Source organism: Vigna angularis, chromosome 10 (assembly GCF_016808095.1).
Source record: "Vigna angularis cultivar LongXiaoDou No.4 chromosome 10, ASM1680809v1, whole genome shotgun sequence".
Taxonomy (NCBI): Eukaryota; Viridiplantae; Streptophyta; class Magnoliopsida; order Fabales; family Fabaceae; genus Vigna; species Vigna angularis.
In genome coordinates this window covers 24,888,067-24,904,265 of record NC_068979.1, presented here as the reverse complement: position 1 = coordinate 24,904,265, position 16,199 = coordinate 24,888,067, and the positions used below count along the sequence as shown (strand labels likewise).

The 16,199-nt window shown below is 38.5% G+C and overlaps 1 pseudogene; it reads right to left on the bottom strand.

Annotated features, from left to right (window-relative positions):
- Window positions 1-1,377: 1,377 nt before the first annotated feature.
- Window positions 1,378-2,424, bottom strand: LOC128193396 (uncharacterized; annotated as a pseudogene).
- Between the last annotated feature and the right edge of the window lie 13,775 nt (window positions 2,425-16,199).

Below are 16,199 nucleotides of genomic sequence, written 5' to 3'. Positions count from 1 at the left end.
CTACCCAAAGACATGAGAAAAATTGCACCAAAACACAACGAAAACTCATTTTAATCGGTTCAAATGGAAGATAATCAATCAAAGACTAATTTAATCGGAGTAAAAGTAAGTTTAAACGGTTCAAAAGAGACAAAGCGCACCTGGAAATGCAATGCTGCGGAGAGAAAGGGCGAGAAGGAAGACGATGAAGTGCGCGTAACCGTGGGTTCGATTTCTGATTTAACAGGAACCAAGACGTCGGACACAGAGGGCACCGACGTCTATTCTCGCCTAGACGTCGGGGCCCTCACTAATATGACGTCCAAAACAACTTTTCACCTACCGTGTCAGGCCATTTAGACGTCGGATGGCGGGATCAGACGTCTATATGACGGAAAAAACAACTTTTTACCTACCTGTCAAACATATAGACGTCTGTGACAGGGGGGTCGACGTCTATAATCGTATATAGACGTCAGGGTGGCGAGATCAGACGTCTATACAGAAAAAAAGAACTTTTCATCTACCTGTCAGACCTATACACATTTGTTAGGAGGGGCATCGACGTCAATAATGTTATAGACATTGGTGCTCCCCTTAACAGATGTCTATGTGTCCAACTTATTTATGACAATGTCACCGGTCAATAAATTACGTTGGTTATTTTGTGGTCCGACATCTATGGAGTGACGTTAAAGGCCAATTTTGCACTAGTGAGTAATGTTGTATGCTCACTAGTGCAGTCAAGGAAAACGACAGCGGTTATTTTTGTCCATAGACAGCGGTTCCGCAACCGAGGTATATACTGGCAAGGTAAAAAATCTACCCCATTTTGCCTCGGTTCTGAACCGAGTCAAAAAGGTGTATGATTTTTCCTTAGTTGAAATACAACCGAGGTAGTAGAGGGTTCTTATGCCTCGGTTTTAGTTGAACCGAGGTAGTAGAAGAGTTTTTTTTTCCTCAACCTTTCTACAACAGAGGATGCAATAGAGGGGGTTTAAGTTTTTTTTCCTCAATCAGCAGTCATTTGGGCAAAGCTCCAAAGCATTGAAACCAAAAATTGTAAACAAGAGATGATGAGCTACTTTTGAAGTATACCAATTTCATTCACAAAATATACAAGTGTGAAATCATCAAACAAAATGATGAGGCTGAGAGCACAACAACTACACCAACAATTCTACCAGCACAACAACTACACCATCAATTCTACCAACACAACAACTACACCAGCCTTAACAACACTAACTTTGTAACACAGAATCAAAGTACCTTCTTAGTTTGGTGTCATAAGTAGCTCCAGGCTTCCAATTAGAAGGACTAGGGATGTTTGGTGTAATTCAATTAACACCAACTTGAAACCTCAACAGGATTGAACCTCTCGGTGGATTGGCAAAGTCAAACACTGCCCCATACACTCCTTCCCTTCATGAGCATTCCATCAAACAGGTTCTGCACGGGGGTGCCCATCTCGCTGTGGAAGATCAGAATGAGGAGAAAGGGCAGCAGAGGGTGGTAGAGGAGGTTGTCGCGGAAGTGGGTGGCGTTGTTGGCTTCACCGGGGGCCCTGACGCAGACGTCCCAGAAGATCTTGTGATCGGAGACGACTTGGAGGAAAAGAGAGGGGTAGCCGTAGCGGCAGCGGTAGGGGTTGAGGTTAGGGTTGCTGTTGGGGATGGAGCGGAGGTGGACGGGGGTGGTGTCGATGGCGCCGCACATGTTGGGGAGGGATGTGAATTCCTCGAAGGCCTGGGTGGTCTCGAGGAGGCGGCGGCGACCAACGGGTAGCGGATCGAGGGAGTAGCGAGGAGGAGGGTGACCATGTTGGTGATTTTGGAGACGAGGTACAGATCGAGGGATAGTGAGGGTTTTGGCAAAGAGGCCGTGGGCGAGGCGATAGAGGACCATGGCGGTGGCGCAGTCAGAGGGTAGGGATAGATTGGAGAGGGCGATGTGTGGCTTGAGCTTGTCGACGACGTTTTTGAAGACGAAGTAGAAGATGCCGTAGAGGGAGCACTATTGGGCGTCGCCTGGTGGTGTTGGGGTTGTTGTTGTTGGTGGTGGTGGCGACGTTGGGGTTGGGAAGGGAAGAGGAGGGGCGCGGTGAAGAAAATGAGGGGGCGATGGAGGAGGAGACAGAGGCGATGGTGAAGAAAAGGTGGGGGGGCGATGGAGGAGGAGTGGAGGAGGGACGAGGGGTTGGCAATGGTTGATGAGAGTGAGTCGGAGAGGAGGGAGGTGGTTGGGTCGAGAGAAAATGTGGAGGTGAAAAGCTAATATCAGATTTACCCTCTCTCACCTCCTCTACTGCCTCGGTTGGTCAGATAACCGAGGTAGAACCTCTATATCAGAAAAGTTGTCAGGTGAAAAGTCCTTTTTCAAGTGGAATAAGAGTTTTCTGACTCGGTTGTTTTCAGAACCGAGGCAGTATCCCCCTTTAGGCATTGGTTCCCGGACAACCGAAGCATATACTTTCGTTAAAACTACGATAATGTCACTGCGCTTTTATATGCTTCGGTTTCAGTAAAACCGAGACGTATATAGCGCGTTAAAAAACTTTTTTTTACTAGTGGCTTATCCAAACCGTTGGTATGAAAATCTGAGGAATAATTTTGGTGTTCCACTACACTAGGCAAGAGTGTTTTTTTGTGTTTTTGGATGCATAAGATAGTGACCAACTGGAGTTCAATATCAGAAAAAACATGTCTTTCTTATCATTTTTATTTTTTAATAGAAATTTATTCCAAATGATGTGATGAAATCATGTGCATATTATTTTCTGAATGATATATATCACATGATTTAAAAGAATATATAAGTATTAAGAATAACTAGTTTTACATAAAATTAAACCGTTGTTAACTGGATTTTTAGTGTTTGGCAAGATGTGTTTGGAATTTAGTTTACTTCAATTGTACACTAGTTCTATATCTGGTTTTTCTTCTCTTTTTGTTGTATTGGACAATATATAAAACTTTATCTTATAATACAATATATATTATATGTTTTATCATTTTATATGAAAAAGAATAGTAAAACACATTTGATATCTTATGAATATAATGAGTAAATTTTAAAATATAAAAATGTATTCCATTATTTTTTATTTCTCTTTGAAAATAAAATCATTGTGGCCATATATTAAAAACAATTCTTTAAATTATACAATTTAAATCTTATAATATTTTACGGTAAAAATAAACATACAAAGAATTACTTAAAAGTACATAACACAGATAAAATTTGTTGAGTTTCTTTCTAAACCTTGCCTTTCAATAACCAAATCACAAATACGAAGAACCGACCAAAATTACCTGCTATGGCTCTAAAACGTGTGCCAATTGACGGAAATTATGAAACCACATATGGTTAATTAGCAACATAGCATTAACAACTTCCAATGTTTCGTTCCCCTCAATTAGACGTAACAGCAAAATGTGTGCGTATATATATATATATATATATATATATATATATATATATATATATATATATATATATATATATATATATATATATACACACACACACACACACGATATTCAAACACATGAGAAAATAGCAAAACCATCACCTCCCCGTAATTAACAATCAATGGCTGTTCCTTACGGTGGTGGAAAAGCACTTTTCATTGTCTTGCTTTTGATGTTCGCGTTTGCAGCCTCTTCCCAGGCCTCGAATTCCATGTGGGGTGAATTGCTTCATCCGAAACTTACAGTGAATATTACGTCGAAAATACCAGGAGAGGTTGTGAACATCAAATGCATATCGAGCGAGAATGACATTACGAGAGGGCTATTGGATTCCTCTAGCACAAAGCCATTCACGTTCGACGTTCAACTCAAACTTCTCACCACCATAAGATACAACTGTTTGTTGACACAAGGGAGGACAGAAATTGGTCAGTTTTTAGGGTTTCGAAGTGGTTCCTATTGCGAGAAAGGATGCATTTGGGAGCTTCATAGAAATTATGCCCTTCGCATGTCTGCACGCGATGGTTACGTAAACCAAACGTACAAGCCAATAGGAAGCCCTGATGACTACGATTACGATTACTCTCAATAAATCAATCTGCCACGGTAGGTTTTGTTAATTTCAAAAAGAAAATGCAAGTTTTAATTTGAATTATTCTTGAGATATTTTTCTATTATTTTTTATTATCTTATGAAAATTTCATTTTCTTTTTCAGTTTTTACGAGGTTTACAGAAACAAGAAACGGGGGAGATTTTTTAGGGTAAATTATCGTTATGCTGTCGCAGGTTGTATTCTGCGTTTTAAGGTTATGCTATTTTTTCTCTGTTTAATTTAGAAAAATATGACCAATTTTTCGTTTGAACCCTGGTCCAAAAATATTGATTCTAGTGGTGTTTATTGAGGATTCTACTTGTACAAGAAATTACATTGTGCTTGCAATGGACACCCATTTCCATAGGTATCTTCATTTCACCTCAAACGAAAACAAATATGAAAAATAGTAACTTTTTTCTAGACTAGAAATAATAGTTTTTGGTATGCATTAATAATATCAAATGTTGTGCTTGGGTGAGATAATATAAAAGGGTAATTCTTTAAAGAATTTAAAATTCTTTCCCTTAAAATAACTTGTTTGGATAAACAATTAGAAAGAAATTAAAAAAAAATTGAAGGATTTTGAAAGATATTTTAAGACTTAATACCTTTTTTGGTCCCTTGAAAGAGGAGGAATGTTCAAAGTGATCCTACCTTTTTAAAAGAGTTGGAAATCATCCCAAGTTGTGAAAAAACGGGTCAAGTTAATCATTTTTGCTTACGACGTCAAAAATCTAACGATGCAGCGGCCTCCTTGGCCAAAACTTAATGAGTTGTCCACTTTTTCTCATACGTGACACACTGAGGTAATATGATATGTCAATTTTGATTTTTAAAAAAAAGTTGTTTGCCACGTCAGCTTCATCTTCCACCTTAGCCACAAACTGTCGTCGTCAACACTTCAGACCACCGCTAAGGCTACCAGCTTCTTCCTAACAACCAAATCACATTTTCTTCCTCCGTGTGCCACCGCAACGAAACCAAAAAACCACCATCATCTTCTCCATCACACTTTCGAAAAAACTCAGAAACAACCACGTGAACTCCATTAACAACCGCGAGCAATCACGGCCAGCCACCATGGCCAATTTTCATCTCCTTCCTTACGATTCAACCATAGTGAAACATGTAATCCCAAATCTACGAGCAAATTGTGCATCTCCTTCACAACAAAACCCAATCACAGTATTCTCCATGGTAACTAAAACGCGAGCTCCTTCACCAATCTCCTCCTTCGAAACCTGCAAGAAATCGCAAAGACCTAAAAAAACCAAATCGAGCCTCATCCATACTCACCGAGAACATACGAAAACCAAATTCCAGATGAACAGTAATCGCAGGACAGGAAACCCAAAATTAGGAACCCTAATCGCGAGTTCATCGCGAATAGAGAAACGCCCAACCCTCTCGCGAAAATCATCCAACCAAGATTCACTAGTGCAATCAAGGGAAATGGCACCGGTTATTTTTGCTTATAGGCACCGGTTTTGCAACCGAGGCATATACAGGCGAGGTAAAAAGGGATAAGCTTAATGCCTCAATTCTGAACCGAATCAAAAAGGGATCAGTTTTTGCCTCAGTTCCTTCTGAACCAAGGCAGTATCTCAGACTGAAATGCCTCAGTTGGGACATTAACCGAGGCAGTAGAGTAGTTTTTATTTTATTTTTTTAACCGATCGATTTCGCCAGCTTTTTCACCTCTCGCAAGACCGATCGGTTTCGCCAGCTTTTCCACCTCTCGCAAGACCGATCGGTTGTGACCTGCGTCCTCCTTTTCCGCCTCTCGCGAGACCTTTGTCGTGCCACCTTTACTAGACCACCACCCAACAACCGTGCCACCTTTACCGGACCACCACAAGCCACCACACGAGGTCTTCTTCTCCAACTGGCGCAACCATCAACAACCCTTACGGACCAAAACAGCTCGAACGGATCCCCAAAAAGAAATTCCCCAAACTCAAAACCCTAGAGAGCGGCAGTGGTGCACTTGGCAGTGGCGGCGACGGTAGTGGTACAACCTAGAGAGCAATGCAGGCAGCCTAAAAAGAAAAGGAGGTGGATGCTTCATTCACGAAATGCAGGCAGCGAGATAGAAGCACCGGCGAAGGCAGCAATAGCGACACCAATGACGCGACAACAACGGAGGTGGCAGCAATGAACGCCTCTGGCGACGACCCACAGTAACGATATATGAGCGAGTCCTCACGAGGGAGGAGCGAAGGAGGCAGTCCGACGGCGGCCACGGAGGTGGGGCGAGAACGACGAAGGAGGCGCGAAGAACGCGCAGGGGGAGGTGCGAGCAGTGGGCAGTGCTGGAGAATAGTGTTTGCTTAGAGGAAGAAGAAAGATCGCGTGAAGAAAACTGTTCGCGAAAGTGGAGGTGTAGTGCCAGAAATGCTCTACTACCGCAGTCGTTCGGTCAACCGATGCGTAATAGTTTCAGTGAATGGCATTTTTATAAATAATTTAAACCTATACGCCTCGGTTAGGCGCTCAACCGAAGTCGTTCGGTCAACTACTGCCTCGATTCTACAAAAAAGCGAGGCTGTTCGGTCTCTTCAGTTTGTACATGACAATGGCAGCAGAGAGATTTGTAGGGATGACAAAACTAAATGCCTCGGTTAAGCGCCCAACCGAGGCCGTTCGGTCAACTACTTTCTCGGTTCTGCAAACAAGCGAGGCCGTTTGGTCGGTTCAGTCTGTACGTTAGTGGCAGAGAGGCCGTTCGGTCTCTTCAGCCACAGTGGCAGCAGAGGGATTTGCAAGGATGACAAGACTAAATGCCTCGGTTAGGCGCCCGACCGAGGTCGTTCGGTCAACTACTGTTGCCTCGGTTCTGCAAACAAACGAGGTCGTTCGGTCTTTTCAGTCTTTACGTTAGTGGCAGAGAGGTCGTTCAGTCTGTTCAGTCTATACGTTAGTGGCAGGGATGACAGGACTAAAGGCCTCGATTCTGCAAACAAGCGAGGTCGTTCGGTCTGTACAGTATGTACAAGACTAAATGCTTCAATTAGGCACTCAACTAAAGTCGTTCGGTCAACTATTGCTTCGGTTCTACAAAAAGCCGAGGTCGTTCGGTCTCTTAGAAAGGACTAAATGCCTCGGTTAGGCGTTCACCGAGACCATTCGGTAAACTACTGCTTCGGTCACTCAAAAAACCGAGGTCGTTCGGTCTTTAGGTACCGGTTCGTTAATAACCGAGGTCGTTCGGTCTTTAGGTATCGGTTCGTTAATAACCGAGGTCGTTCGGTCTATAGGCTTCGGTTTTTCTGAAACCGAAGCGTCATGTGTGAGTTAAAATACGCTTTTTTTACTAGTGATTCACCATCAATGCATCAAAATCTCCGAACCTACAAGCAAATCCTTCATCGTCAGTCTTCATCGTGCCATCAACATCTGCATCGTCTTCAACGCAGAGCAAGAAGCCCATTTTCTTTTAACCCTCTGTCAAAATTTTTTTTTTTTAAATTTAAATTTTACACGTCATTTAACCTCACAGTGTCACACAATGACAACAACTGGACAACTCATTATGTTTTGTCTAGGGGGACACCTACACCATTACATTTTTGACGCCATAAGCAAAAAATATTAACTTGACCCATTTTTTTCACAACTTGGGATTGTTTCCAACTTTTTTAACCACTTTGAAACTCCCCCCTCTTTCGAGGGACCAAAAGAGGTATTAATCCATATTTTAAATTAATAAAATAGAAGAATTTCAAATATCTTTGTAAATATAAAAAGTTTGGAATTTTAGTACTTCTTACTACGCTATCACTCAATTCATGAAGAAGGAGTCACCTCATGGACAAGCTGAGTCTGTTTAAGATGAAGGTCGAGACAGGTCGGTTTAGGTTCAAGATAGAGTTGAGTAGGTTTGGTCTAAAGGACGAGCTGAGTTGGTCTAGGTTGATGGTCAATTCGAGTTGGCCTAGACTAATGGTCGGTCTGAGTCAGTCTGAACCTATGGTCAAGCTAAGTCAGTCCGAGTCAAAGTTGAGCTAAGTCAGCCTATATCGAAGGTCGAGCTAAGTAAGCCCGAGTCGAAGTTAGAGCCTAGTCGTCTCGGGTCAAAGGTCGAGCCAAATGGGCTGAGCCAAAGGTTGAGCCCTAGTCGGCCCAAACCAAAGGTCGCACCTAGTCGGCCCAAACCGAAGGTCAAGTCGAGTTGGCCTAGGCCAATGGTTGAGTTAAGTCGACCTGGGCCAATGCTCGAGCTAAGTTGGTCAAGGTTAATGCTTAAGCTAAGTCAGCAGGTGTCGAAGAATCGACGTGCCAATGTTCATGTCGAATCAGCCTGGGTTGATGGTCGAGCAGAATTGGTCTGGGCTAAAGATCGAGCTTAATCAGTCTGTGTCGATGGTTGAGCCAAGTTGGCCCGTGTAGATGGTCGAGTTGAGTTGGCCTAGGCTGAAGGTCGTTCCACGTCAGCCTGAATTGAAGATCGAGTTGAGGCGGTTATGTTGAAGGTTAAGCCAAGTCGGCCTCGACCGATTGTGAAGTTTATTAAAATATTCGGTTTAGAATTCCAAGTTTAGACTGGAGTTGTCAATTTGATCCATGACCCATGAGTTAGTCTTAACCCATTTTCAAAAAAACCCCATTTTAGGAAGCTGCTCAAGTGAGGGTCAAAAACAAGTCCTAACCCCTAGAGTCCACTCTCAAGTGAGTTAAGGTTAAGGCTAAAATGGGTTTAGCCCTACTACAAAACTTTAATTAACTTTTAGAAATCATATATATACATATATAAAATTATATATTTTAATAAGTAGATTAATATGTTGTAATTTTATAATATGATAGTTTATAAATAGATTTAAAATTTTATTTTTATTAGTTAAATATATTATTATTAGTTAATCGCAAATGAAAGTAGGACACAATCAACACCAATTTTTACTCAATACGAGGAAGAAACAAAATGTCTAAATTTCAAAATTTGAATTTTCTATCACGAACTTAAGTTGAAAACTTAAATATTTGTTTTCATAATTTTTTTACAATTTAAAATAAAAACACATTTTTTTCAAAATATGAAGTGTTTTCTTAGACTAAATCACTTAGAAAATTCTCCTTTTTTGTTTAACAACTCACCTGTATCAACTTTCTCCCATGAACATTCACACATAGACATTCTATATTCTTAATTTTTTTTTGGTTAAATATGTTTTTAATCTATAAACTATCAAACGATTTTTTGGTTTTCGTCCCTCTTCGAAAGGTTTGTTCATTTTAGTCCTCTTAGTTTTGAAACTCTTATGTTTAGTCCTTAAAAAGTAACGGTGTTAAGTTTTTTTTTTTATGTGGCAAATGGCGAGCCCACGTGTGCCACATTTTTTTTCTTTTCTCTTTTACTCTTCAACAGAGCAGTGTCGCCTCTAACACTGCGCCGCAATTGTGCCGCCACCACCCACACCGTCAATGCCGCAAAGCCTTAACGAACTGCCAACTGCCATCACACACATAACCATCATGGTCGCTACAAAGCCGCCGCAAATGCGCCATAGCCACCATCTCCACCAAGCTTTGACCTCTAGAAACCTGCAGAAGAAGAACTCTGATCGCGAACAACTTCGTTTCTCACGTGCAACTTCAGGCTGCCATCAACAGCGGCAAGTTCAATGCAGAAACATAAACAAAGAAACCAAGAATCCCAATTCAGGTACCCTAATTGCGAATCCATCTTCTCATGCAACCTCCATCTCATTCGCGGCACAAAAGCTTTCCCTTCACGCACAGAGCCAACACAAACCTACAAGGAAACCAAAGAAGCAAAAACAAAAACCAGATCAAGAATTCCTTCCTAAACTAAGTGAAGCCCCCGTGAAGGAGAGGGAGAAACCCTGTTCTCCCACCATAAGCAGAAGCAACATTCCCCCAAAATTAGAAACCCTATTTTTTTGGGTAGTGATCTTTAAGATTAAAATTGTGTGTGTGTTGGTTAAAGACTATGAATGTGAATATTTGTGGGATAGTTCTTTTATTTGTTTGATCTAAATGGTTTGTTTCCTTTTACCTCCATAACAACATCATGATACTTTTCTTTGCAAAAGAAGGGGAAGGTTGCATCCTAACCCCAATGAAGGTAAATGTTCTTCTAGCCGTGACTGTAAATTTCCAGTAAGGTCTTGGCCAGAGGTTTAAACAACCAGCTGGAACTGGTATTGATTTTTCGATATTTGAGGAGTCTGAGTTATTGAATGTGGGGGATGACGATATATATCCTATTGTAATTAAAGCAGATGCATCCACTTGTGACCTTGATGAATCAAAATCAAATGAAACTCCATCATATGGTAACACAAACTCTCAAATAACTCAAGTAGTGTTTGAGAAGGAGAAAGGAGAGTTTCAAGTGACCGACACCAACACCGACATTACCAACTTCGAACAAAGCACGAAGCTCCGAGACAACAACGTTGGCCTTAACAGAAACCTCTTGGCCAAGGAGAGCAATGCTGGTGGTGATGATGGTGTTTTTTGGACAGATGGATTTCTTGTACTGACAGGAGGCTGCTTCAGGCAACGGTAGTGAAGGCCGATGTGGTGGTGGCTGTCGGAGGCAGTGGACGCTGCTCCATTGAAGAGTAAAGAAAAAAAAAAGAGAAACGTGGCATCACACGTGGGCTCGTCGTTTCTCATATCAAAGAAAACTTAATACCGTTATTTTTTAAGGACTAAACATAAGAGTTCAAAACTAAGAGGACTAAAATGAACAAACCTTTCGAAGAGGGAAAACCAAAATCGTTTGATAGTTTAGGGACTAAAAACATATTTAACCTTTTTTTTTCTACATTGAACTTATTTTCCTTTGAGCTTATTTTCTACGTATCATTTTCAATAACGCATTGTGATTTCTTAATATAATATAAGAACATGATTATATTTTTTTTAAGAAAAATTTATAGAAAAAAATTAGTTAAGTACTTCAAAATATAAAACTAAATTTTAATATTTAACAAAATGATTAATTATTTTTTATTTTTATGTAAAAGAGAAATAAAATTATTTAGTTTGTAGTGAGTTTACAAATCAGATGAATAAAACTTGTGCATTTTGTTTAAACGCAACTCAGTATCGAAGTTAACTTTAACTCATTTTATTAATAAACTAAACTCTAAAAAGGTTTAATATAATTTGTATTCTCTATATTTGCAATAATAATTAAATGTTTTTTTCTATTTATGTGATTTATATGTTTTTTTAAAAGTATTTAATGATCTCTTTTTGTTATTGTTTAGAATGAACTATCATTTGTTATTACAATTTACAATTTAATGTGTTCATTATCTAATATTAGGAAAAATAGAAATACAATCATTCCTTCTTTTTACGTGCTTATTGCTTAATTTTAAAAACAAAATTGGAAAAACGATAACAAGGATTATCTAATGAAAGGAAATTTTCAAAAAAAATATAGCTTCACATTAAATAAAAATTATAATGTAAAATGAAGAAACCTTGATATGGTACAAACTTCGTAAACCAAAAAGTTAAATAATATAAGACATTAAAGTAAGCCTTTATATAACCCAAGAAATGATCAGTTTGACATGGTTATTATTTGACATCCACTTCTTTTTTTACTTTCATTTTACATTCTATTTTAACAATAATACTATATTTACCTAATAAAAATAAATATAAATAAAATTTTAAATCTATTTAAAAACCGATAAATATATAGTTTAAAATGTTATAATTTTATAATATGATGATAATTTAATATGTTGTAATTTAATTTATGTAATAGTTTAATATGTTGTAATTTCTTATATTCAAAATGAATAATATTTAAGAAGAAAGATCATGGATAAGCCTGATCTATGAGACTTTTGTAGATATTTTGATTCTATGTGTTTTTCTGTCCCCAACCCATATGAGTCAGAACTAAATCATGTAAGGAGGGCAAATTGACGGATCTACTTTAGACTATAGCAATATTATTATAATTTTTAAAAGTTACAATTTTATCTAAATCTTTAAAATTAAATTATTTAGAGCTAATTATAGAAATTTATTATTATTATTATTATTGTTATTATTATTATTATTATATGCTTAAGAAAGAAAAAGGACAACTTTAGAGTTTAAATGAAACTCTGAGAAATTCAGAAGCATAAATTTTACTTATTTTCGACAACTAATCTAAATAAGAGTAGATTAGATTCCAAAAGCTAAATTAACTATTTTACTCCAGTTAATAATAGTAAAGGATCTTTCAAACTTATTCGTTAGGTATATAGTTGCCATCAATACTGTTTCTTGAAACCAATCAATATTTTTTGTATCGGTGACAAAACAATTCGTATAAATTGAAGGGTTGAAAAAGTGAATTTTAACTTATCGTTTGCCTTGTCTCTACCCTTTTAACCAGAAAAAGCATATAAATTCAATTTTTTTCTTTCAGATCATGCTGTCGCAATTGGCAGAGAAGTAAATGGAGTATTCTGTTGATGAGTATGGGCAAATGAACATGCAACAGATGAAATTTTCTGATGTCAATAATTCCATATTAGCATCAATCCAAATATAATGTTAGGAATTAAGGAGAGTAAAAGAACAGTTTCCTAAGGAAGAGAGTTTTCAAGATTTATAAATCACATCAAATAACTCGTTATTTGTATGTTGCACTGAAAAGGATGATTATCTTTTACGACTTTTGATCTGCCATCAAACTGTTGTCATTGACAGAGAGAAAAGCATAGTACTGCTAATATCGTTTTCTGAATTTTCGTAAAGAAGAAAGTAGTAATTAAAAACACATAGAAACACAATTATTTAAAGAAGAAAGAAAAGTTGGAAGCAGGAATTCTACTGTTAATTGTGGAGAGGATCTGGGCAAGTGGGCACCCTTCTCTTGTTTTCAAGGAATCTCTTGTTTAAAAGGCCAAAAGTAGTTCCACTGAAGTGCTTATGCAACAGATCCTCCTTGACCTTCTCATCCTCCTCAATGCCATGGCTGAATTTCACTTTGGCCAATATTGCATTCGATGGGAACAGACGAATGGCTCCAACTTGGCATGAGTGGCAACACACCCACATTTGCAACACTGTGACACACAAAAGCACCACTAAAGAGAGGTGAAGGAGTCTCTTCCCACCAGAAAAAACCATTGTTGGAGGATAAGCCACATAAAATTTCAACCTTTTCATTTTCCATGTTCCTCCCATTCACGCAAGCTTGTTGAAGTTGCTGGCACTGGAAAAAAAGTGGCTCCTCGAGTGAAGGGCGTTGAAAAGTAGAATAGAGCATAAGGGGAAGTCCAGTTTGACTATATTAACAACTGTCGTTTGGTTGTGTTGGGATCACAGTGGTTCGGGTAGAAGTGAGTACGGACAGTAACCATTGGTTATTTAAATACATGCAATGAAATACAAGTAATTTTCTTATGAACCATGACATCATTTAAATAAGTGTATACAAAATCTTATACTAAGTAATAATAAAAATAAAAGATGATATATCAATTATTTAATTTAAATAATATTCCTTAATTTCTTTTTATTTATATCAAAATAGAATAATATAGCAACCCAATCTAATAATTGAAAATTAAAACTATCATATTTTCGCTTTATTCGAATCAAATTAATATTATTTGACCAAACTAATAATTGATAATCAAAACTAATGCAACATATATGTCAAAGATAAAATAAAATAAAATTCAAATAAAATTACTAACTAATCCTCAAAATTTAAATTTATCTCAACAAAACTCTTTCGTAACCTTAAATTTTGCATCCTTCGTCCTTGTACTTTAACTTTTCATGTGCATTATCCCACATCGGGTTTGGTTCTTTCAATCAAATTCAGATTCTTTGTTTTCTTCATGGTTGATTTCTCCATTGCTTTGATCGACTTATTTTTACTATTTGTTGCTTTGTTCTTTGCTTTGACCTTTTTCCAAATAACCTTACTATCACCACGATCTACTACAATTTCAACTCTTTTATGGTTTTCTTCACAATTATTCCCGCTCTCGTTATTCATTATTCTTTCTTCAATATCACTGTTTCCAAAATTCAATTTGTTAGTGGCTACTTTGCCACGATGGTGGTTCTCCTTGCTAACATAGGCAAGCTCATCTTTCAAATTATTTTTTGCCAACTCTCTACATATTTGGTTCTCTGCATTGAGATTATTCACTCTTTCTTGAAGTGTCCAATTGAACTTCCCTAAACACTGTATCTCCTCATCTTTTTCTTTGAGTTTCTTCTCCACAGCCTCTTGTATCAATTTTACCAACATCTTCGATTGCCTTACTTGTTGATCCTCGAGCTCCAATATTTTATCCTCACAATTTTAATCTCCAAGTTTTTCACCCTCATCATTATGATCTCCAACATCTTTGTCAAGATCTGCACATCCTCAACCATTTTTGTCAAACTCTGCATGTCCCTTTTTGGGTTATCCACATTTTCTACTAATCTTTCCAGGCCATCAAGCTAACTAGGATGTCCTTGCATTTTACCGAGCTACTCATCAAGTTGGTCGAGCTTGCTTACCACTCTACCGAGCGGTGTAGTCGCTAAACTAGACAAAACGGGCTCTCCAATGGCTTGTCGTCTGAGCTCTCCACCGTAGTCTCTTCTTATTTTAAGACCTCCACTAAGCTTTATGATTCACTTTCCACTAAGTTTCTCTCCACTGAGTTGTTAAGGCACCTTCATTGGTTGTTTGAGCTCTCCATGCACAACGTCGAGCTCTCCATCCATAATGTCAGGATTTCCACGCTACTCATGTGTGTAGCCAACCTCTCCTTATTATTTGACGAGCTTGCCCAATTCTCAACGTGTTTGGCTTTTGGTCTCCTACTCAGATTCATCTCGGCATCAATCAACTCGACATCAACCAGCTCGGCACAACCTAGATTAAGCTCGACATCATGTCTTCTTGTTAACAAACAACACAGATGCAACTTGGCCTCTGGTCTCCAGCTTGGCAAGTTGGCCTCTAAGCTCCTTGGCATCAATAAAACTATTTATGCATCATCTTCCTCTGTAACGATATTCTTCTTTTTCATCTTCTAAACCCAACAGCAACCCTACCATAGTTGTAGCTCTTCCACGATATGCACTCGTTAGCGTAGTAGCTGTGCTTGGCACTCTTGAAGCATTCCACTACTGACTTAGACCAATCTCCTCATTCCTTTCCCTGACCATGACCACGCCAATTCTGTAGCCCAATCTAATCTGTGTTGACTTCAATGTCACCTTGGCCATGTCCACCCACTATTGCAAAAAAGGCTTTTGACGTCTATTATTTTCGACATTCAACGTCCAATCCAAATCTGACGTCTTATTGGAAGATGTCAATTGGACGTTGGATCTCCTTCCCTGGATGTCAATTTTGACGTTGGACCCCTCCTAAACCGATGTCCTTTTTGTTTTTTTTTTTAAATAATTTGTTTCTACAATATTACCACACTTGAAATACAGAAAATCATTATAGCACATCATAAAATTGTATATACTATGAGTTTCAAGCAATGGAGATTGGGCACTTGCTGCCGTTGACAGGATTCATCAACTCACGAACAAAAGTGCATCATAAGCCAAAATTAATCGGTGTAAACGAAATTTAATCGGTGCAAACGAAATTTAATTGGTGCAAACGAAATTTAATCGGTGCAAACTAAAGTTAATCGGTGCAATATAAATTAATTGGAAGAAAATTACTCAAACATACCTTATAGCAATAATGGCGTACGCGGACGAAGCAAAAACCTAAACGAAAATGCGAAAGAAAGTGAGGCTCACATTATGAGTTTTTGGGGTTTAAAAAGGCATTTGATGTTGGCTCCCCTCCAGATCCGACGTCTAATTACTAAAAGAATTCATTTTGGCGCTACTTTTTGGGTATTTTCGCAACTTATTGACGTTTGGGAAAGGGGATCTGACGTGTAATATGTATTAGACGTCGACCCCCTTTACATTCGACGTCTAATGTCTGAAAAAGTGACCTTTCAATTTTGATTTTGTAGCTTCTAGTAGAGGATTTGATGTCTGATTTGGGGGGCACGAACGTTTATTTTTGGACCTTTTAGACGTCGGATATGGGGGGACCGACGTCTAAAGAGAGATTTGACATCTGATTTGGGGGGGGGGGGGGGGGGCGATGTCTATGTGGTAAAAAAATTAA